The 23,665-nt window shown below is 45.2% G+C and overlaps 1 protein-coding gene across 4 annotated transcripts in view; it reads left to right on the top strand.

The window, feature by feature from the left end:
- Positions 1-9,927: 9,927 nt before the first annotated feature.
- The window catches only part of NCMAP (non-compact myelin associated protein), a 44,543-nt gene continuing 30,805 nt past the window's right edge, over positions 9,928-23,665 (top strand). Inside the window, exons 1-3 of one of the 4 annotated variants that reach the window (XM_020983004.2) lie at positions 9,928-10,251; positions 10,759-10,823; positions 11,625-11,791. The gene's annotated coding sequence lies outside the window, so the exon portion shown is untranslated. Of the gene's footprint in view, positions 10,252-10,758; positions 10,897-11,624; positions 11,792-23,665 lie in introns of all 4 variants that reach the window. The other 3 variants (XM_078145588.1, XM_078145589.1, XM_078145587.1) reach the window with 3 other exon arrangements.

Genomic DNA, 23,665 nt, shown 5'->3' with positions numbered 1-23,665 from the left:
CTCACAGGGTTGTTGTGAGGTTCAAGAGGCCTTCGTAAAGTGCTTTGTTCAAACCTGGCCTTAGACATTTCCCAGCTGTGTGATACTGGGCAAGTCACTTAACCTGTTTGCCTCAGTTTCCTCATCTGTCAAATGGGGATAATAATAGCACCCACTTCCCAGGGTTGTGAGATTCAAATGAGATATTTATAAAAGGTGCTTAGGACAATGCCTGGCACATAGTAGGCACTACATAATACAGAATAAGCTACACAGATGCTTATTCCCTTCACCCCTTTCTCTTTATAAACTTTAAAATACGGTGTAAATGTCAGTTATTAATAGGTGAGAGAAGGCAGCATCTTAAGGGACATTGGCTTCATAAAATGAAGACATTGAAGAAATGGTCTCTAATGTCCTTCCCAGCTCTGACATTCTATATTCTAAGGTCCTTCCCAGTTCTGATATTCTGGGTTCTAAGGGCCCTCCCAGCTCTGGCATTCTGGGTTCTAAGGGCCCTCCCAGCTCTGGCATTCTGGGTTCTAAGGGCCCTCCCAGCTCTGGCATTTTGAGTTCTAAAGCCCCTCCCAGCTCTGGTATTCTGGATTCTAAGGCCTCTCCCAGCTCTGGCATTCTGGGTTCTAAGGGCCCTCCCAGCTCTGGCATTCTGGGTTCTGAGGGCCCTCCAACCCTAAATTCAATGATCTTCTATTGATCTTAGAAGGTATTAATCCATTTACAGATTTCCCATTTCATTCTCTGCTAGAAGCTGGAAATGGACATTGTTCCTTTATTGTTGCCTAGAGAATGATCAATGTGAATGCATGGAATCTTGGGGTTCCTGAGAACAGAGAGGATGAAGAAGGGGCCTCCTCACCTGGGCCGGGCTGCTTAGATGAACAACCTAGACAGTCAGACTTCTGGGTCCTGTGCCCAGTTCCTACACTTGCATCTCTCCCTGACCTTGGCTGAATCCCTCATCCCCTTCGAGGGAGAATCGTGGTACCATGGAAAACCTCACTGGCTTATCAGTCAGAGCCCCCACATTCATCCCCCCTACTAGGTCACTTAACACAGATGTAACTCGTGTTGGGCAAATCACTTTGCTTTTCTGGGCCTCCTCTGTAACAGCTGCACCAGGAGACAGCCCCCCCAAATACTGAACACAGGTCAGGCTCCTCCCCTGAGCCTTCTCTTCCCCTGGATCCATATCCCTCGTTCCTTCAGGAGGAAGGAGGGAATCTAGACTCACGTGAAGGACAACGCTTCTTTCAATGAGACCGGGGGAAAGGTGGAGAGGAGGGCTGTAGAAATAAGAAATGTCGAGGTGGTGATGGGAATAACCTCAACAACGGGAGAAAAGCAAAGCAGTTAGTGAATGTGTGTAGGGAAGGAAATAGAGGAAATGAATAATGGTAGCCTTACTTTTTGGTGGTTACTAACTGACCCAGTGATTTCTTCATCAAATATATATACACACATACCATATGCAGCACGTTAGTCACAATGACTTGATTGTAGCTAAGGTAAAGCTCAAAAAAGGTGGGTGGTGGGGTCATGCAGCCAGCTGGTGATGGTAACAAGAACACTACGGCTGACATCAGAGAACCTGGGTTCAAATCTCTATGACTGCCACCTACTACCTTTGGTAAATTGCTTTTCCCTTATCCTCTCTGCCCACCCTCCTAATTTTAATAGCAGTGCTGCTTCCCCCCAGATCTCTATCTGGCGGGTCCAAAAGGAAGTAGGTACCTAGGCTTTCCTTCAGTCTTCCTGCCAAAGTGGGAACTCTGGGTTCCCTCCCAGAAGGATGGGACAGGAAGGGAGCAATATTCAGTCATAAGGACAGAAGAGCTTCCCTTTTGTGCCCTGGCACCACACCCCCAGCCTCCCAGGTATTGCCATCCGATCTGAGTGCCCCTTAAGGACCCCTGAGCCTTGCCATCCTCCCTCTGGTGCAGCATCCTTGGGACCTTGGGGCTCATCCATCAGCCTTGCAGTTAAATCACACCATCTGTGTTGTCTCTCCTACTTAGAATATGAGCTCATTGAGGGCAGGGACTGTCTCTTACTTTTCTATTTATATACCCAGCATTTGTCACAGAGCTTGGTACATTATCAGTGCTTAATAAGTAAGTGCTACAAGTCTGAGGTTTTCTTAGCATAGACGAAATAACCAATTTGTCCTTGACACCAGGCGTTGAACAGAGTCCACATAGACTAAGCCAAGTCTTCTAAAGATTAGATCCTCCATTGGGGGCTCTAACTCCCCTTCCATTGCGGGGAATGGGTCCAAGCGATTACTTCCCAGCCCTTCTGCCTCTGTCTTCAGTTTTGCCCGACTTGGTTTTTGTTTGGGGTTAATCCAGCCTGGTCTTGGGTTTCTCAGCTTTCCCTCCTCTCAATGCAGCTTCCCTTCACCTGAAACTGCATTCTAATCCTACCTGACTTTTAGCTGGTTTCCCCAACAACTCCTAGAAAGGAGGTAAACAGTGGATTAAAGCTCCATGTGGAGGACCTGGGTATGGGCAGCCAGAACTGAGATAAAGACCCAATGTTCCCAACGCTGAGTCAGAGCAAGCTAATAAGAGAAGAGAGCAGGAAAAGTCCCACCCCCAGGATGAATCTGGACATTTTCTGTGAAGACTCAAGAACTCTTTAATCTCTCAGTATCCAGGACCCCACATGGTGGATTTGGGTGTGGAAAGGTGTTTGTGAAAGGGTTTCATTATAGTCAGGTCCCATTCTTCATGACCCCATTTGTAGTAATAAGCAATTCTTTGATGGTTTTCTTGTTCTTGAGAAAGAGTTTGATTTTTTTTTTATTTTTCTCCCCTTAAGTCTCAGAAAGAGTGAGTTTGGTCATATAGAAAACTGGATGAGAAATCTGAAATCTTAGATCCAGTTCTAACCCAAATCTAGGTCCTTGGACTGGTCACTTCCTCTGGGCCTCAGTTTCTTTGACTGTAAACTGGGGATAGTCCTTGCCTATCTACTTTACAGGATCATGATGAAAATCAAGGCATCCTAGTGGATATTTCTATTGTGTTTTAAGGTTTAAAATACGACACATGTATTTGTACAGAGCACACAGATATTCCTTACCTGCTTTTATGGACTGTGTGGGTGCTCCAACACAATTACATATACATTATTTTAAAGATACACATACATATGTACATACACACACACACACACACACACACAGAGCAGCTAAGTGGTGCAGTGGATACAGCACTAGGCCTGGAGTTAAGAAGACTTGATGTGAGTTCAAATCCAGCCTCAGACATTTCCTAGCTTGGTGACCCTGGGCAAGTCACTTCACCCTGTTTGCCTCAGTTTCCTCATCTAAAAAATGAGCTGGAGAAGGAAATGGCAAACCATTCCAACATCTTTGCCAAGAAAACCCTAAATGGGATCACAAAGATTCGGGCATGACTGAAACAACTGAACAACAAAAATACACACAGGTATACACATATATACACAGTTATATGTACATAGACATACATATAATTACTGATATCTTTTTTTTACATTACCAGAATTTCTCCCAGTGGCACTTCCCTCCTCTCAGAGAGCCATACCATACAATAAATATAATAATTTTTTTAAAAGAAAAAAGGGGAAGAGGAGAAAAACACCAGCAAAAATCAATTACTATATTGCAAAGGCCTGAGAATCCATGTGCTGCACCACACCACACCTCTACAAAAGAGGGAAGGGAGATGTGTTCTCCTGTCTCTTCTTTGGGATATGTATATGTTATTATTAGAACGTATAATACAGTATTATTGTGGTCTGTTTCTTCATTTATAAAGAAAGGAATTGGGCTAGAAGATCCCTAGCATCCCTTCCAGCTCCAAAGCTATGGTCCCGCTTGTTTCTCACAACAATCCTATGAAGGATTCACTCCTGGTAATATTATACCCACTGCAGAGATGAGCAAACTGAGGTCCAGGCTTGCTCACCATCACCCAACTAATTCGTATCCTAAGTAGGATTAGAATCTGAGTCTCTCCTCACCCTAGCTCTAAGTCTCTACTATCCTCAGCTGCCTTTGCACATAAAATATGAAAAAGAGCTTCAGAAAAGGTCAGTCCATACAGATAGAATGGAAGGTCCTTCCTTTTAGTCAGTCAGCCACCCTTAACTTAATTCCCTTAAAAAACCCCAAACATACTAACACATCCCATCCTGATGGTAGCTCAGCTCTTTTGTATCTCCTTCTCAGAGCCAGCCCTGAGGATCCAGCTCCTCTTCATTGGGGAGCCCTGTGCAAACAGCAGCATGATTAGTAGCTCCGACAGAAGCCAAAGAAAGAGTCGGTAGGACCTTGGAGAAATCTGAACTTTAGAAGAGGGATCAGACTCGTGCAGCTCGGCCCCAGAAGGCTGAGCTAGGACCAGTGGGTATTACACCACCACCACCACCACCAGTAACAACGAAAACAAGCTCTTTAAGGTTTGCAAAGCACTTTACCAATATTATCTCATTTGACCCTCACCCTGAGCCTATGAGGTAGGTGCCATTTTTACAGATGCAGAAACTGAGGGGCATTTCTATAGTACCTTAAGGTTTGTAACGTGCTTTACATGTGTCATCTTGTTTGATACAAGAATATAAGGGATGGGGAAGATTTCAGCTCAGTATAAGGAATGACTTCCTAACAGTGAGAGCTGTCCAAAAAGTGCAACATGTTGTCTCATGGGATAGTGAGCTCTCTGATGCTGGAAATATTTTAGGAAAGGCTGGAAGGCCACCTGTCAGGAGTGGTGTCAAAGGGATTCCTACAAGGACAACTATAGGGCTGATACCACTACTGACATTTATGTAGCATTTGCATTGATTCAACAGGCATTTATTAAGCACCTACTATGTACTAGGAACTGGGGATAGAACAAAGAGAAATGAAATGGTGTCTGCCCTCAAAGAACTTATATTCTATTAGGAGAAAATAACATGTGTTTAGATAACTAAATATCTATCTGTCTATCCATCTCTATATCTATATCTCTACATATCTATATATCCATCTGTATCTATTCATCCATCCATCTATCTATCCATCTATCTATCTATTTATCATAAATGCAAAACGTTTCAAGGAAGGTATTCACAGTCTGGGGGGATCAGATTTGCAAAGCACCTACTATGAGTCTTATGGGGGTTGACCCCAGTCTCTGAGAGATGGGTTTGTTACATTTTGTAGCGCGCACGTGCGTACACACACACGCCGTTCTTCAGTACATTGAGGGTTAGGGAGTCTTTCTTCTCTGCCATTGGCTAGAGCTCCCCTCCATCATGTCCCCCCTCCAATTTTAGGTATCAGGTAACCAGCATCCCAGTTCTATTTAACCATTTAGCATCACATTAGCTTTTACAAAGGGATATTTATTTCAAAGATATGGCAAAAACAAATATGCAGCCACAGTCTCATGGAAGGGAAAGGGGCTTAGATTCACAGCTTAGCTCCATTCCTACACAATATTATTCCCAGCAAGTTCAAGTTCAAAGGCCCACAGCATGCAGCAGCCTTCATTCCCCACGGTTTTGTTGCTGGTCTCCATGCAACACCTGTCCTTAGTTTCTGTGGCTCAAGCTCCTAGGTCAGAGACTCTACACCCTGCACCTAGAATAGAAAAGGCCCCAACCCAAACCCATTTCTGGGGCTAGACCTAGGCCACGAGGGTAGAGAAACGAAGTGGCCTTCAGACTCTCCCTTACTGAATCAGGGGAGGGGGCCCTTCACTCTCAGAGTAGAATACAGGAATTGTCTGTTCTATGCCTGGTGAGGCAGTTTTAAATACACTGACATTTTCAACTATTCAGCCAATGGAAAATGGCTATTCCCAATCACAGAGTGGACCAAAACAGTATGTCCATGCATGGTCCAGTTCTCTGATCTCTGAGAAGCAGGTCCTCTCAAGTCTTTCACTGGAGTGACACCATCTTGAATGGTCTAAGCATTCCCTAAATCCTTATTACATATTTGAGCCTCTCAACACTCCTGTGAGGCTGGTACTTGGGTATAATCTCTGTTTCGTAGATGAGGAAAGTGAGGTTCAAGGAGATTACATGAAACAATTTGCCCACAGTGTCATAACAAGTAGCTGGCATTAGATGGGATTCCCATACAATTCTTTCTGACTCTATGGTCAGTACAAATGAGTTCTACCATTCCTTTTAGCCCTAGCCTATGAGACTGGAGAATTCTAGTCATTTGGACTAGAACCTCTCTGGATTAAATCTAATTTGACCAAAGTTTCTGCCCTCACACCAGTGCCTCCTCTGTGTTACGTAGAGCCCTACATTTTCCCCAAACACAACTGCTCATTCGTTCAGCACGTCCTTACTGAACTCTTTGCCCACCTCCCTGTTAGGTCCTGGAGGTCGAGGTGAGGAGAAAGTTAGAGAGGTATCAGCCATCCCTGCCCTCAGGAACCCCAAAGTTTAGTTGGGGAAATAAGATGAAGCCACATACAAAGTTAAATAGCAATTCAAGATTTCCTAATATAAGATTATGTCTTTGCTATTTTAATAATGGGTCAGTTAGATGGTGAAGTGGAAAGAGTATTGGGCCTGGAGGCAAGAACACTCTTCCTGAGTTCAAATCTGGCTTCAGACACTTATTAGCTATGTGATCCTGGGCTAGTCACTTAATCCTGTTTGCCTCAGTTTCTTCATCTGTAAAATGAGCTGGATAATGAAATGGCAAACCATTCCAGTTTCTTTGCCAAGAAAAACCCAAATGGAGTGATGAAAAGTTAGACACAACTGAAAAAATGACTAAACAAATTTTAATAATGGTTTCATGGTGTAGCAGATAGACACATGGCCTTGGAGTCAGGAAACCAGCTGTCAAGTTTTGCCTCTGACACCATGTAACCATAGCAAAGATAACTTCACCTTCCAATGCCCCTGGGAACTCTCTAGGACAGTTGAGGAAGGGAAGGTTTCATGGACAGAATTCCCCACATTGCAGAATCATCAGGTCTGAACCCCAGCCCCCTCCACCTCCCCAAATCCTCCCTACAATAACCCTGCCAGGTAAGAAGTACAAGGTTAATTATCCCCACTTTACAGAGATTAGAAAAATGAAGCTTTGAGAGGTCAAATGAAGAGGGGCAGTGGAATATACTGACAAAAGCATTAGCTCTGGCATATAATAAGCTCTGTATTCAAAAGCTGACCCACCTACTTACTACTTCCTCCTCTTTGTGTCTTTGTTTCTTCATCTATAAAATGAGGGGCTTAGACCAGCAGACCTCTGTCATCCCTTACAGTTTTTTCCTAATTAATGTTTTATTTTCCCCCCCATTATGCATAAAAACAATTTTTAACATTCATTGTTTTCTTTTAAGTTTTGAGTTCCAAATTTTTTCTCTCCTTCACTCTCCATCATCCTCCCTTGACATGGTAAACAATCTGACACACAGTTCTTTTTCAAAATAGATTTGTAGAAATATCTTTGCTTTTACATTGCCTGAACTTCTCCCTATATCCCAGAGAGCTTTCCCTTATAACAAAGACTTTTTTTAATCGTCAAAATTGGTCAACGCATCAGAAAAATATCAGATTGTATGCGGTTTTCCACACCTCTGGACTCCTCTTCAGTAAGTGTCTTGTTATATATTTTCTTTGAAACTAAATTTATTTTTGTCATGCTGCCACATTCGGTTTCTATTGTTTGGTGATGTTCTTTCCATTTCTGTTTTTGGAGTAATGAGACAACTTCAGAGAACCAGAGAAGACCTCTGTGTAGTGATAAGGAGTGAATTGAGTAGAATTAAGAGAACAACTTTACAACAATAATAACATTATAGAGAAAAACAACTTAGAAAGAGTCTAGAACTCTGATCAACTCAGTATAAGCCAGGAGTCCAAAGAGTGGAGATTAAATACTGCTCACCCTCTGACAGAGAGGTAATGAACTTAAAAGACAGAGGCATACATTTTTGGACATGGCCAATGTGGGAATTGCACACAGCTATGTATTGAGGGCTTTTGTTTTGTTTTGTTTTTTGATCAATGTGGTGGGGGGGAACAAATTAATTGGTAAAAAACAAAGGATATTTAGTAGGATATGTTGCATCAATTTCAATATAATTATTGCAGTGGTATTGCTTAGAATTAAAACTCAGGCCCTCTGAACCACTGTGCCAAAGGAGAATGGTAAAAAATACTCTGTATCATCTTGCTTTTGTAAAAATATATTTTCTGGAGTCAGAAGGACCTGAGTTCAAATGTGACCTCAGACACTTAACACTTACTAGCTGTGTGACCCTGGGCAAGTCATTTAACCCCAATTGCCTCATCAAAAAGAAAAAGAAATGTATTTCAATTCACTGCCTTGTTTGGGTAGGATTGCTATTGAAATGACTGTTATTAGTATAAATGGTGAATATTTCTTGAAAAATATCTTAAACTCAACATGGCCAAAACTGAACTCATTATCTTTCCCTCCAGCCCTTCCCCTCCTCCTATCTTTCTTACTGCTAGGGAGGGCACCACTATCCTTCTAGTCCCCCAGGGCACAACCTAGGTGTTATCCACAACTCCTCACTCTCCCCACCCCAATATCCAATTTGTTGCCAAATCCTGCCAATTCTACCTTTGAAATATTTTCCCCCAGCGTGCCTCCTTTGACAAAGCTGCTGGGGTGGAAGTCCTTGTTTTCTCATGAAAAGACCATTGTAAAAGCCTAATGGTCAGTCTCCTGGCATATCATAATTCCCCATTCCAGTCATCCTCCATTCAGGTGTCTAAGTGATGCTCCTAAAGCATAGATCTGACTGTCACCCCCCCCCCAAACTACAGTGGCTCCCCATCTCTGCCAGGTTCAAACCTCTTCCTGGCCCTTCCTACCTCTCTAGTCTTCCGACACCTTAACCCCTTCCAGACAGGTCCTTGAGTTCAGACACTGTCTCCTGTCTCTTACTGTATCTCCAGCACTTAGCCTGGTGCCTGGGGCATTTTGTTGTTGTTCAGTCATGTCTAACTCTTCATGACCCCATTTGAGCTCCACTAACCCTCCAGCTTGAGGTTCGAGTTCTCCAGCTCCGGCAAAGGGTCTTATCTTCTTCCTGCCTTAAAAACAGGGATCGTAGACTTCAGAGCTGGAAGGGACCTTAAGGGGATCATCTGGTTCAGCGGCCCGTTTTGGGGTTGGATCCCCCAGTTTACAATGGAAACAGCCCAGAGCAGTCAGGGTCACCGAGGTAGTAAAATCTGAGACACTCAGATCCTTTGTCTCCAAATCCAGCCCCAAGACAGTAATAGTCTACTTATCTGAAAGGAGTGTGATGACAAAATGCTTTGTAAACCTTGGAACTCCCTGTGTTATTCTGGTGGTATGATCTCAGCCGAGTGCAGAGAGATGGATGTGGGAGTCAAAGGGCCTGGTTCGAAGCCTAACTCTTCTACTTATTTTAAGGATGACTTTTGAGCAAGTCACTTGGCCTTTCTCAGACTGTTTCCTCATCTGTAAAATGGGAGCTAGCACGAGTTGACCTCTAAGGCCCTAAATCTCTAACCTTGAGAACCCAGCATTTTTTTTATTAAACATATTTTTTTAAAAATTAATTTATTTTGAATTACCAACAATCTCTTCCATAAGTTTTTGAGTTCTAAAATTTTGTCCCTCTCCCTCCCCAGCTTCCTCCCCTAGACAGTGTGCAATCTGATATAGGCTATACATATACATTCCTATTAAACATTTTCACATTAGTGATGTTGTAAGTAAGAATTAGAACCCATAGGAGGAACCACCAGAAAGAGGAAACAAAACACAACAGAAGAAAAAAAATAGCAAATAGTATGCTTCTATCTGCATTCAAACTCCATAGTTCTTTCTCTGGATGTGGGGATGGGCCCTGTGACAGCCCTCAGGTGACCACGGGGAGGCGCCACGGCTTCGTGGACTGCAGACCCCTAAGCACCTGGCGCAGCTGGGCAGCCGGGACTGCCCCGCTCCGAGTGTGGGGCCGGAGGAGGGGGCGCGGTCCCAGTGCGCCCGCCCCTTAGGGGGATCACCTGCGCTCCGACCCCCGCTAGCGGGAAGGACAGTCAGGCTGGGGTGGGATTTGAGTGCGGATCGCGGAACGCGGAGCTCGGGAAGTAGCTGTGCCTAGCTCGGAGCGTCCGAGCCCAGAGGCCGGGGGCTCTAAGCCTAGAGCCTCAGGGACCGAGCCGGGAGCGCCTGCAGCGGACGCGGGGCAGCGATGGCTGCCGGGGCGGGGAGTTTGTGAGCGGGGCCCGGGGACGGACAAGGTAAGGGGCAGTGGGCTCCCGTGCGTCTTCGCCAGCGGGCTGGGGCACAGAGAGTTCTCCTTTCAATTGGCCTAGGTGGGAGTCGGTGCGCGTACCTCTGGGGACCGCCTCGGAGTCTGGATGGGCAGAGAGCAGAATCTCAGAGGCAGCCCGAGCAAACTCACCTGGGAACAGCGAACCTGGGCCAGGGATCAGAGGACGTGGGCCAGGGAGAGAAGTTGGAAGGGAGATGGTCAATTCCTCCTTCCTTTAGGACTTAGGGCCTTTTTTTTCCCCTCGTTTTGGACTTGACCTTTTTCCTTCCCTTATCCTGGGTCTCCGCCCTTAACCCCCAAAAGAAACCTCCGAGGATCTGATTGGGAGATCCCGCTCGCGATCCTGCGGTTGGAGGGCCGGGATTGTTACATTCCTGCCTTTCTTTGTCTTGTACGGGACTTTGGACCTAGTAATTATTTAATAAGCATTTGGTGAATCAAGCCCTATAGTAAAGTATGTACTTCTTCATAGGACCGTGGTAGAATCCCCGATCTCTAGAAGGGACCTCGATCTGGGCCAACTCTCTTATTTTCCAGGTGAGGAGACGAGTCCCAAAAGGTGCGGTAATCTGCCCCCAAACACCTAGGTAGGAAGTACCAGAACTGCCAGGTGAGCTAATGTGCATTTCTAGTTTGTGCTTCTGGTAACAGGCCCTTGAGGTATGCAGGGCAGGTACGATTTTCATTTTGCTAATGAGGAAACAGTAGAAGTCAGTGAGACCTGGGTTCAGCCTCGCTTCGACCTCCTCATTTCTCTGAGCCTCATTTGTCTGTAAAATGGGGCTAAAGATACTTTATTTCTCTGCCTGTTGTTTCAGTCCTGTCCACTTCTGACCCCATTTGGGGTTTTCTTGGCAGAGACAATGGAGTGGTTTGTCATTTCCTTCTGCCACCCATTTTATGGATGACAGACTCAGGCAAACAGGGTGAAATGACTTGCCCAAAGTCACACAGCTACTAAGTGCCTAAAGCGAGATTCGAACTGGGGAAGATGAGGTCTCGGCTCCAGGTCCAGTGCTCTGTCCATTGTGCCACCCCTCCATCTGATAAGACCCTTTCCAGGTCAGCCGAGTCCTGGCTGCAGAGTCTGTATTCTAGTGTTTGAATTCTCCTGCATTCTAGTGCACGCTCTGCTATTAATCTGCTGTGACATCTTGAGTCCAGGAGTTGGACGAGATTACAACTCCTAATATTCTGCTCTAAGGTCTTTCCCCAACACGTTCTGCATTCTAAGGTCCTCTTCCAGCTCTGACAGTCTGTTCTAAGGGCCCTTTCAGCTCTGACATGCAATGGTTTGTTAAGGTTCCTAACCTTTGATGTTGTAAAACTGTCTTACAGCTCTGATATTCTATGTTCTGAAACCACACCCAGCTCTGACAATGTTCTGAGATCCGTCCCAGCTCAGAAGACTTGAGAATAATTCTAATGTGCCCTGGGAAGACAGGGATGGGGGAGGCAGTATATCAAGAAAGGGAACCAGCCTGGGAAGGAGGAAGACCTCTGGTGTGAGTGCCACTTTCCTTAAAGGTTGCCTGGGAGATCTTGGGTCAGGGTCTTCATCACTTGGTGCCCCAGACATTCTCCAGAACTGTAGACTGCAAAGCAGCTGCTGATCCATGGGAATTTCTTCCATTAAAAGTTGCCTATGCCAATGAAATCCTAGTCTAGTGAGAGTATAGAGCCCACCTTACTATAACATAAGACATTTGGGGAAAGAGGGTAACTGGCAACTACTCATGTTGGTCACTGGAGAGTTCCCCATCACTAGAAGTATTTACATTATAACATTTTGAGTGAAGAAAGTCCTTATAGCTCATCAGGCCCAAATTCTCCCCTCTCGCTCCACCCCTGGTTTTTACAGAAGACTAGACTGGGCAGTGCTGGGCCCGGAGTCAGGCCTGAGTTCAAATCCAGCCTCAGAAACTTCCTAACTGTGTGACCCTGGAAAAGTCATTTAACTGTTTGCCTCAGTTTCCTCATCTGTCAAATGAGCTAGAGAAGGAAACCCCCAAAAAAGGGTCATAGAGAGTTGGACATGACTAAATGACCAAACAGACTGACTCAAGGAAGGGAAATGACTTACCCAAAGTCACTCAAATAAAAACCAGAGGGCAAACAAGCCTAGATGCTCTGCCTCCAAATCCAGTGTTCTTTCTACCACAGCCAAGGCTGTCTAACCATGTGCCTGGGATGTTAAAGAAAAGATTCCTGGGGAGGATAATGGGGCATAAATAGAGGATTTCTAAGGTCCCCACGGACTCTAACCTTCTAGGACTGAGACAGATTGCCTGTGGGAGAGGAGGGCCCATTGCTGGCTGTCCATCTCCCCTTCTGCCCAGTTTCTCACTCCATTCTCATACCCTCCTCCCTTCTCTTTAGCTGGGTGCTGGGTACGAGGGAGGGCTCTGAGACGGGGGAAGACAGTAGATAACAGACCTAGGCACCACCCCGGACATAAGCCACCACCCCAGCTAGTATGTCACTCTATGCTGGAAATATCTCAGACACTGAGTGAGGCATTGGGAATGTGCTTCCTACCTGCCCCCCCCCATGCACATGCTTCCAAATGGGAGTGTGTGTGTGTGTGTGTGTGTGTCTGTGTGTGTTTTGTTCGTCACTCACCATCCCTCATTTCCAGACTAAATCCAGATTTCCAGACTAAAACACCCTCTGTCACTAGTCCCTTTAATGTGTTATCTCTGTCTATTAGAATGTAAGCTCCCTGGGGGTAGGGGGTGTCTTGATTTTGCATTTCTAACCCCAGCACTTAGCCCACTGCTTAAATGCTTGCTGCTTCATTCGTTTAATATATAGTAAGTGCCTACTATGTGTAGAGATGTATGCTGCCAGGGGGCAGCTAGGTGGCCCAGTGTATAGAACTCCAGCCTTAGAGTAAGGAGGGCCTGAATTCGAATCTGGCTTCAGACACTTGATGCTTACTAGCTGTGTGACCCTGGGCAAGTCATTTAACCCTATTGCCAACAAGAGAGAGAGAGAGAGAGAGAGAGAGAGATACTTCCTGAGGATGTTTAGGTAGCAAAAGTCCCTGACCTCATGCAGCTTACGGTCTAGAGTAAAGGAATATCGCACATGCTCCAGGAACTCTAAGTATACAGTAATACATGGTACAAAAGGTACAAATGCAGTGTCAAGGCCAAGGTGTCAACAGCCCCTCCCATGATCTCACTCCTTCCCTGGGTAAGATGCTTCCTCAGGATCATCTAACCCCAAGGGAAGGTGGCAGAGGCTTTAAGCCTTACTGAGTTCTTGATATACATTCCTGTTGGGTCTCACTTAAAGGGGCCAAGTCACTTAGAATCAGAGAACAGACCATATGAGCTCGAAGTCCGATCAGCAATCAATCAAAAGCATTGATTAGTGCCCAGCACATAGTAGGCACTAAATAAAAACTTACCAACCGACTGCCAGGCATTGTGCTAAACCCTGGTGATATAAAGACAGAAATGACAGTTCCCGATCTGTTCTTTTACAGGATGACAAAAATGAGGTCCAGAGGACAAAAAATGACTTGTCTAAGGTCAGAGAGTAGCTTGGATTAGTGAGGAGCAGAACTGAGAAGAGGAGGAGGGGTGGATGGCTTGAAGGGGAAAGGGGAGGCAATCCTGAGGAATTTATCCTGGCTTTCTGTTACCAGTCTGTCAGGTAACCTTCTGCAATTCATTTTCCCTCTTGCTCATCTCCAAAATGAACAGGTTGGGCTAAATGATCTCCCAGACTCTTTACAACACTGATTCTCTGGGAACTCTTTAACTGGGAATCAGGACTCCTGAGTTTGACGGGGAAGCGGTATTTGACATCCCAAGCCTCTCTTTTCAGGCCACTTATCAGCCAATATGACTTGTCTCAAGTCAAACTTGGGGCAGCTAGGTGGTGCAGTGGATAGAGCACTGGCCCTGAAGTCAGGAGGACCTGAGTTCAAATTCGGCCTCAGACCAAACACTTGACACTTACTAGCTGTGTGACCCTGGGCAAGTCACTTAAACCCAATTGACTAAAAAAGAAAGAATCAAGTCAAACTTGGAATCTCTTGGGCTGGTGGCAGAGGCTAATAGTTGTGGAAGAGGAGCAGTGTCATTAGGGAGGGGGCTCCTGGTGGTTCTAAAGTCAGCCTTAATCCTGAGCACCAGGGAGGAGAAGTTTTGTATTCAATCTTCCCCCAAGAAGTTGTTTAGTGTTAATTCCTCAGGGTAGATCACCTGTGCAAATAGCTGGGTAAATACTTTATAGCCCCATCAGAGAGATATCCCACTTACAAAGAGAATAATTGGATTCAGAGTTTGAAGTGACTTTTTGAGAAACTGAGGCTCAGAGATTAAAAAGGGACTTGCCCAAGATTACCTATTTGGAGCAGTTTTGATCTGGGGAAGGGGTTAAAAAGGGAGCAAGGTGTCTGAGGCAGTGCTGAGGTACCTGCCAAGCAGGGGACGTGGATTCCTGAGCTGGGGAAACCAGTAAAGATGGGGCCCCACAGCCCAGCCCAATCCTCTGGAGCAGAACTGGAGAGAAGGCTAGGGGAAGCTGAACCTTCCATGTGGTTTCCAAGGTCCCTGAGGGAAGCTAGCTGCTGTTTTGCCTGAGGAAGAAGCAGGAGGCTTTGCCAATCTCAGAAACAGAGGGATCTGTTCTTTCGGCAGTCCTTCCTGGCTGCCCCTGCTGGCCTCTTTGGCCGGGCTGTGCACACCTGGTTTGTTGAGCAATGGGGAATGGCTGGTTTCCCTGGCACCTGTTGTGCTGCTGAGGGAGGCAGGGGGCCCGTGGCGGTACAGGAACTTTTACAAGAGACCAATCCCAACTTGGGAGAGTGGGCATCTACTGGGGTAAGGACTGGCCCTTAGCAAGATGGTGGATTGGAGGCAATGGATAGAGTGAAAAGGACCCAAAATAAAGGAGACAGGGGAACTGCATTTGAATCCCAGCTCTGTTTAGTTCTTGTATGACCTTGATCCCCATCCCCGTCATGCCCAGTCCAGAAACAATAATCAAATCAAGGCCACCATAATTTCTTTTAAGAATGTTAACCTACTTCCCATTGATCCCATTCACCATCTTCCTGCCTATCCAAACCCCAACAGCCCTTCCCAGCCACCTGGGCTGGGAATATGAAAAGTAAGACAATTCCTGTCCTCAAGAAGCTTACGCTGTAAAGGGAAGAGACACACATCTACCACGCCGGCCACCACTACCCTTTATGTGTGTCTCTTCCCTTTAGAGCGTAAGCTTCTTGAGGACAGGAATTGTCTTACTTTTCATACTCCCAACCCACTTAGTCTCTTGCTTAGACTATAGTAAACCTTTAGTAAATACTTTTTCATTTTTTCCTCCCTACCTTTCCAGACTTATTTAATATTAAATTAAGCCATACTTCTCACATCTATACAAGGAGGGAATTGCCCTAGGTAAACTCTGAAGTCCCTTCTAGCTCTAAACCTACGGTCAGATATCAACACCAACAATTCACATAGCTATTTATGAAGCACTTTCCTCACTAACATCGGAGGCTGTTTCAAATTTTGTCTCATTCAGTCGTTTTCAGTCCTGTCCAATTCTTCAAGAATTTAGGATTTTCTTGGCCAAGATACCAGAATGAATGGTTTGTCATTTCCTTCTGCAGTTCATTTTCCAAATGAGGAAACTGAGACAGACAGGGTGAAGTGACTTGCCCAGGGCCACACAGTTAGTAAGTGTCTGGGTCCAGATTTGAACTTGGGACTTCCTGACACCAGGCCCAGTGTTCTATCCACTGTGCCAATATATACAGGATAAATTAGAATCAACAGAGGGAAGGCACTGGCATTAAGAGGGATCAGGAAAGAAGGTGAGATGTCTAGCAGAAACTTGAAGGTATACTGGGAAGATGGGAGACAGATGAGGAAGGAGGGAATTATAAGTATGGGGAACAGCCAATGGACGTCTCCCCTGGAGATGGGAGATGGAGTGTCTTGTTCAAGGCACGACAAAGAGGCCAGTGTCACTGGCCTGAAAAGTGGGGGGGGAGGGGGGATAGGCCGGGGGAGGGTAATGTGGAAGAAGACTGGACAGATAGGATGGGGCCACATTATCCAACCTTAGTCTCTCTCTGGAGCTCCGTTCTGTCAACATTCTTTGCCTTTGAGATATCTTGAATAGGATGTCTCAAACCTAACATGTCCAAACAGAACTCATTGTCTTTCCCCTCAAACCCTTCTTCTTACTGCTAGTATCTTCCCTCTGTTGATTATTGCCAATTTATCCTGTGTATATCTTGTTTATACATAGTTGTTTGCATATTGTTTCTCCCCTTAGACTGTAAGCTCCTAGAGGACAGGGGCTGTTTGCTTTTCTTTGTATCCCCTGCGCTTAGCACAATACCTGGTACACAGTAGGTGCTTAATAAATGCTATTTGATTGACTCTGGAGCCAGTGCTTCTTCCCTGGGGTATACCAACATCTCCACCCATCCCAGGAATGCACTTGATCCTTACCTCTGCTTCTAGAATCCTTTAGCTTCCTTCAAGATTCAGCTCATCTTTCCACTAGACCCAGATGGCCCTGGAAGAGAAAATGAGGCTGGTGACTTTGCACATCTCTCCCTCACTTAAATCCAATACACTTGCAAGTCATGGCATCACCTTCCTGACCTCTTGGCTCTCTTCAAAAGTGAAGGACAAACAAAATAACAAGAAAGCAACAACATCTTGCCTCCTCTGGGAAGCCTTCTCTGATCTCCCCACCTTGACCCGCTCCAGTTATTAACACTTTCCTGCCTCACAACACCTAGTATTTATGTATGTGTGCATATGTTGTATCCCATTCGGCATAAATAAGATCCTTACAGGCAGAGATGGTTTCATCGAGTGCCTAGCACAGTACTGGTACTTAATAAATTGCTCATTGAATTGAGTTGAGGTTGCCTGCAGGCTGCTAAATTTTTCCTGGCAGAAACCTTCTTAGATCATTTGCTAATATGACAGTCTCAAGAGAATGAAAATTCCTTAAGAGTGTGGATTGTTTCCTTTGGGAGAAAGAGGGGTGGTGGGAGGGGCATTTGCATTCCTAGTGCCTGCACATAGTAAATACTTTAATAAATCACATACCAGAATTTGAGAGTTTGAAGGGACCTCGGGCCCTTCTACTCCAACTCGTGCATGAAAAGAATCCTCGTTGTAATGTGCCCTACAAGTGGTCATCCAGGCTCCGAAGACCTCCAAGGAGGGGGAATTGATTACCTCTCAAGGCAGTCCATCAACCTTTTAGACAGTTCTAATAGTTAAGAAATTTGTTCAGAAGACTTACATGAACTGATGCTGAGTGAAGTGAGCAGAACCAGGAGAACACTGTACACAGTAATGGCAAGGTTGTGCGATGATCCACTATGATGGACTTAGCTCTTCTCAGCAATACAGTGATCCAAGACAATTCCAAAAGACTAATGATGGAAAATGCTAACCACATCCAGAGAAAGAATTATGGTGTCTGAACGCAGATTGAAGCATATTATTTTCCCTTTTTTCTGTTTTGTTTTTTTCCTTGTGCTTTTTCCCTTTTGTTCTGATTCTTCACAACATTACTAATGTGGAAATATATTTTATATGATTGTACACATATAACCTACATCAGATTGTTTGCTGTCTTGGGAGGGGAGGGGAGGGAGGGAGGGAGAAAAATTTGGAACTCAAAATCTTATAAAAATGAATGTTGAAAAAAAAGATATTTGTCCAGACGCCAAGCCCAAATTTGACTCTCTGCAACTTCTACCCAGTGGTCCTGTTTCTTTCCTCTTGGGCCAAAAAACAGATGCATGAGGGACCTTCAAATACTTGAAGACAATCATCGTGTCCCACCCTCAGCCTCTGAATCTTCATTTTCCCAGGCTAATCGTGCTGGGTTCCTTCCAAAAGGGCTCCTATATCATGAACTCAAGTACCTTTACTGTCCTGATTGGCCTACCCTGGCCACTCTCAGCTTATCGATGGTCTTCTTAAACTATGGCACCCAGAACTGAACACAGTATTACAGAAATGTGATCTGCCGAGCATAGAGTACAATGGGATTATTATCTTCCTACTCTTGGGAAGCCATGACCCTCCACCCAATGCAGCCGAGGACTGCACACATATCACACTGCTGATGCATAAAAAGCTGTGGGTCTGCTACACCCCTCCCAGACACTTTGCAGAACAGCCACTGTCTGTGACCTCTGCCGTCTTATGTTTTGGGGCTTGGTCTTTTGTACCTAAGTGCAAGACTTTAAATTTCTCCCTACTGAATTTCATCTTAGTTTCAGCCCAGTGTTCTAGTGTGTTAAGATCCTTTTGGATTTTAATCGTCAGCCAGTGTATTAGCTGTCCCTTCCAGCCTCGTTCCATCTGCAAAGTTGATGAGCACGCCATCTTCCCCATCGCTGATAAAGAAGAAAAGAGCGCTAGACCAAACACAAATGCCTGGGGTACTCCACAGGAGATGCTTGTGCGTCAGTGGTGTTGGGCACCCAACCACTGGACTGCTCCTTGAGTCTGAGTCTAACTCTCTCAGACTGGATGATTGTCTGGTCCACATCTCTCTTTCTTCTGCATAAGAATAACATAAAGATACTTGATTATTAAGGTCTAGGTAATCCTCCATACCTGCTGCCTTAGTAATCCTGCCAAAAAGAAAAAAGAAAAGAAAAGAAATGAGGTTAGTTTGGCATGCCTTGTTCTCCATGAAATAATGTTGGCTTTTTTTAGTCACTCCTTTCCTTTCTAGATATTCCTCAACCATCTCTTTAATGATCCTTTCTAGAATTCCCCCAGGAATTGAAGTGAGGATCACTGGCTTATAGTTGGCAGACTTTGTTTTCTCTCTCTCCTCTCTCTTTCTCTCTCTCTCTCTCTCTCTCTCTCTCTTCTCTCTCTCTCTCCCTCCCTACCTCTTCCCCACCGCCCAAATCAGGACATTTGCCCTTCTCCAATCTTTTAGGATCTCTCCCATTTTCCATGATCTTTCAAAGATCATTGACATCAGCTCAGCAATCCCACCTGCCAGTTCTTTCAGGACTGAAGGATGTAGCCCATCTAGACTAGGTGACTGGAATTCATTAAGGGCAGCCCTCTCTTGCCATGTCTAAGGATGGCCTGGATTCTCCAATTCCTGGAGCAGATTCTCACCTACGTCAGAAGGAGGTAGGGGCGTGCCTTCTTGTGGGCTCAGTTCTGGTGGGGTTTCCTGCAAGAGGTCTGTGTTGATGGTTATCCACTTCGTGCTCCTTGCCTATACTCCACCTTTGTGGAGTATGTACTTTGTATATGTCTCGTATTTATTTTTCTGTGGCTTTCCCCCATTGGAGCGTGGGCTACATGAGGGCAGGGACTGTTTTGCTTTGGTGTTTTTGCTGACCTTTATTTAATCCATGCTTGTTGAATGAATGACTACAATAATGTAAACAGAAAAAAGAACAGCACAAGACAGAATGTTGTGGTGTGATAAGGACCAAGTTTGCACCCAGAGAAGAGAGGAGAAAATGTATCTTCCTCCTTCTGCCGGAGAGGCAGGGGACTGGAGGTATGAAACGTGTCACGTGCCGTTAGATAACCTGGTTGGTGGCTTTTGCTGAACAGGGAAAACTTTCTGAGGAGAGGAGAAGGGGTACATTTGGAAATGATCATGATCTAAAAGCAAAAGACATCAATAAAACTTATTTTTAAAAGAACTAGAGGAGTGTGTTTGGAAAGTAGGGGTGAGGATCGGGAGCCAGGGTAGCTACTGTCCAGCCAAAAAGAATTTTGGGTTCAAGGAAATGATGAAGAGTTTGGACAAGATAGAATCTCCTGTTCTAAGGGCCCTCCCTGCTCTGACATTCTGTGTTCTAAGGGTCCTTTCAGCTCTGATATTCTGTGTTTTAGAGCCCTCTCAGCCCTGCTTTCTATGTTCTAAGGGCCCTCCCAGCTCTGTGATGATTTTGTGTTCCAAGAGCCTTCTACCTCTAACATTTGATGATTCTGGGATCCTCCAGGTCTGGGAGGACAAGCAAGTGACCCCAAGGGAAAATCTTTGACATGCTTTGCAGTTGGGAATGCTTCCCAGAGCCAGGAGAAACATGAGGCTCTTCCTGCCTCTTCCTCTGGGTCCTTCATCTCCCCCAGATCCGGTGATTTAGTCCTGATCCATCTTCCTCCCTCCCCCTTTCCCTCCTTACGCCCACGCTTCCCTTAAGGAGCCTGACCCAGCTCTTTCTTGCTTTTTGTTTTGATGAAAGTGCTGAGTACGGTTCCCAGGCCCCTGAAGCCCCTCGGCCCCGCACCCCAAAGCCCCAGGAAGAGGGTCTGGACAGAGGCGAACCAGCTGGGAACTGCGGGCTGACAGTCCCCCTCCCCACCCCACCATGATTGAGTGACTGTCTGTCTTTTCTTCTACCATCTCAACTCCTCCCTCTTCTCCATCCAGAGTCTGATCAAAATATCTTCTACCCCTAGGTACTAAGTAGTTTCCCTAGCGAGTGGGAGAGACCCTAAGATCATCATGGTTAGAGCTAGAAGGGGCTCAGAGGTCTCTAGGCCAACCCCATACTTGTATAGAGACAGAAACTGAGGTGCAGAGGAGGAGGAAGGGACTTGCCCAAGATCTCACAGCTGGCAAATAACAGATTTAGTCATCAGTTTCCTTATCTGGAACTTGGGGGTAGTAATGCCGGCAGAACCAACTCACAGGGCTGTTGTAAGACTCAAATAAGAATCATCAGTGTTAAGGCTTTTGTAAACAAGTCTGTCCTGGATCAGAAGCAAATTCTCGGTGAGTTATCAGAGCTGAGCTGTCCAGAATGAGCCTCCCCTGCTCAACCCCGCCCCTGGGCATTTCACTTAATCAGTAAGCATTTATTAAGCATCTACTGTGTGCCAGGCACTGTGCTGAGCACTGGGGATAGAGGGGCAAAAGACAGTCCCTGCCCTCAAGGGGCTTACACTCTAATGGAGAAGACTACATGCAAACAGTTACTGACAAAAGGATGTAATGAGGGTAAAGAGGAAATATTTGAGAAGGAAGAAATTAAGAGTGGCTAGGGAAGACTTCTGAAGAATATGGGGTTTTATATTTATAGCAGCTCTTTTTGTGGTGGCAAAGAATTAGAAACTGAGGGGATGCCCATCAGCTGGGGAATGGCTGAACAAGTTGTGGTGTATGAATGTAATGGAATACTATTGTGCTGTAAGAAATGATGAACAGGCTGACTTCAGAAAAACCTGGAAAGACTTATATGGTCTGATGTTGAGTGAAGTGGGCAGAACCAGCCGTTGTACATAGTAATAGCCATGTTGTGCTATGACTGACTTAGATAGACTTAGCTCTTCTCAGCAATGCAAAAGACTCACAATGGAAAATGCTGTCCACATCCATCAAAAGAACCATGGAGTCTGAATACAGATGGAAGCATACTATTTGCTCTCCTTTTCTTTTGTTGTTTCTTTTATTTCTTCTTTCTTGTGGTTCCTTCCATCAGTTCTAATTATTCTATACATCATGACTAATGTAAAAATATGCTTAATATGAACATATAAGTAGAGCCTGTGTCAAATTGCATGTTGTCTTGGGGAGAGGGGAGGAGAGGGAGGGAGAGAAAATTTAAAACTCAAAATCTTATGGAAGTGAATGTTGAAAACTAAAAATAAATGAATTATTTTTTAAAAAAAGAAGATGGGATTTTAGTTGGGACTTAAGGGAAGTGAAGGAGGGAGAGCATTCCAGGCATCGGGGACAGGCAGAGAAAATGCCTGGAGCCCAGAGATGGACTGTCTTGTTAATGGAACAATAAAGAGGCTAGTGTCACTGAATGGAAGCATAAGTGATGGGGAGTAATTTGTAAGAAGACTGGAAAAGTTGGTGGTAGTTCTGACATTTTGTGTCCTAAGGGTCTTGTTAGTTTTGATATTCTGTGTTCTAACGGCCCTCCCAGCTCTAACATCCTGTGTCTAAGGGCCCTCCCAGTCTGACATACCCTGTTTTAAGGGCCCTCCCTTCTCTAACATTCTGTGTTCTAAGATTCCTTTCCAGATCTCATATTCTCTAAGTTCTTTTCTAGCTCTGACATTACATTCTGTGTTCTAAGAGCCTTTCCAGGGTCCCTTCTATGTCTAACATTCTCTGTTTTCAGGTCCTTTCCAAAGATCATGTCATTAGAATTTCCTAATTCTATGGGTCAAGAAATGAAGTCCAGAGGGACCAACTCCTTAAGACACCCAGCTAACTGGTTAGTTCTGATCTTCAGGGTAAAGCCTGCCATTTTTGCTCAGTCCCAGGGAAGGATCACCAGGCAGAGTACCAAGCCTCATTTTCCTGGAGCTACTTACCATGGTCCTCCAGCAGCTCAAGCTTAGAATGTTCTAAAGTTTCTAAGATATTAATAAGATGAAACTGCCCCCGGCGTCCAACAGGTTCCCAGTCAGGATTTATAGGGTCCACTGTAGACATCTGCTAGAGGGGATCTGATGACGGGTGTTTAGAGTGGAGAGGACCCAGGACTTGGAGTCAGAGACACTGGGTGTGAATGTCACCCCTCCTGCTTACCAGCTCTGTGATCTAGTGCAAGTCACTTAAACACTCTGGGCCTCAGTTTCCTCCTCTGTAAAATAAAGGTGTTAAATGAGGTGATTTCTAAGGTCTTTTCCAGTTCTAACTCCAATGATGCTATGACTAGTCTCAGTATAGCCAGGTGTATGGTCAGCCCAGCTCTGCCCAGTCATTTGAGGTAGCTCCTCAGGAAATGTGAGATGGGGGAGAGAGTGAGGTGGGAAGATGGCAAGTAATGCATAGATTGTACACCCCTCCATGAATACACCTGACATTTTTACAGCCTTTCCATCTTCTTATTTGAGCCTTAGACCACCCCTGTGAGATTGATGTGGTATGAATAATTAGCCCTGTTTTATAGTTGAGTAAACCCAAAGAGTATAAGTGGCAAGATGTTTCCCAGTGAATTCTTAGCAGAGCCAACCCAGCACTCAAATGTCGACTGAGTCCTGATATTCTTTTTTTTTTTTTTGGTTAGGAAATGGAGTTAAGTGACTTGCCCAGGGTCACACAGCTAGTAAGTGTTATATGTCTGAGGTTGGATTTGAACTCAGGTCTTCCTGAATCCAGGGCCGGTGCTCTATCCACTGTGCCACCTAGCTGCCCCCGATATTCTTTTTCACCCTTTTTTTTAAATTAAAAATTTTGTTGATATCTTTTCTATCACCTTCATCCCCACATAGTACCATCATCGTCTACCCAGCAAGCCATCTCTTGTAGTTCAGGACTCTTTTCATTATGCCATATTGCCCACTACCTCCCTAAGAGATGGTAAAATGGCAGCAGTGAAAGGAGAATGATTGGACCCTTAGTGCCTGAGCTTTCTTCTCTACCTCTAT

Source organism: Phascolarctos cinereus, unplaced genomic scaffold (genome assembly GCF_003287225.1).
Source record: "Phascolarctos cinereus isolate Bilbo 61053 unplaced genomic scaffold, phaCin_HiC Scaffold_726;HRSCAF=1367, whole genome shotgun sequence".
Classification (NCBI taxonomy): domain Eukaryota; kingdom Metazoa; phylum Chordata; class Mammalia; order Diprotodontia; family Phascolarctidae; genus Phascolarctos; species Phascolarctos cinereus.
The sequence above is the reverse complement of the archived record's forward strand: the minus strand, read 5'-3'. Positions and strand labels throughout refer to the sequence as shown.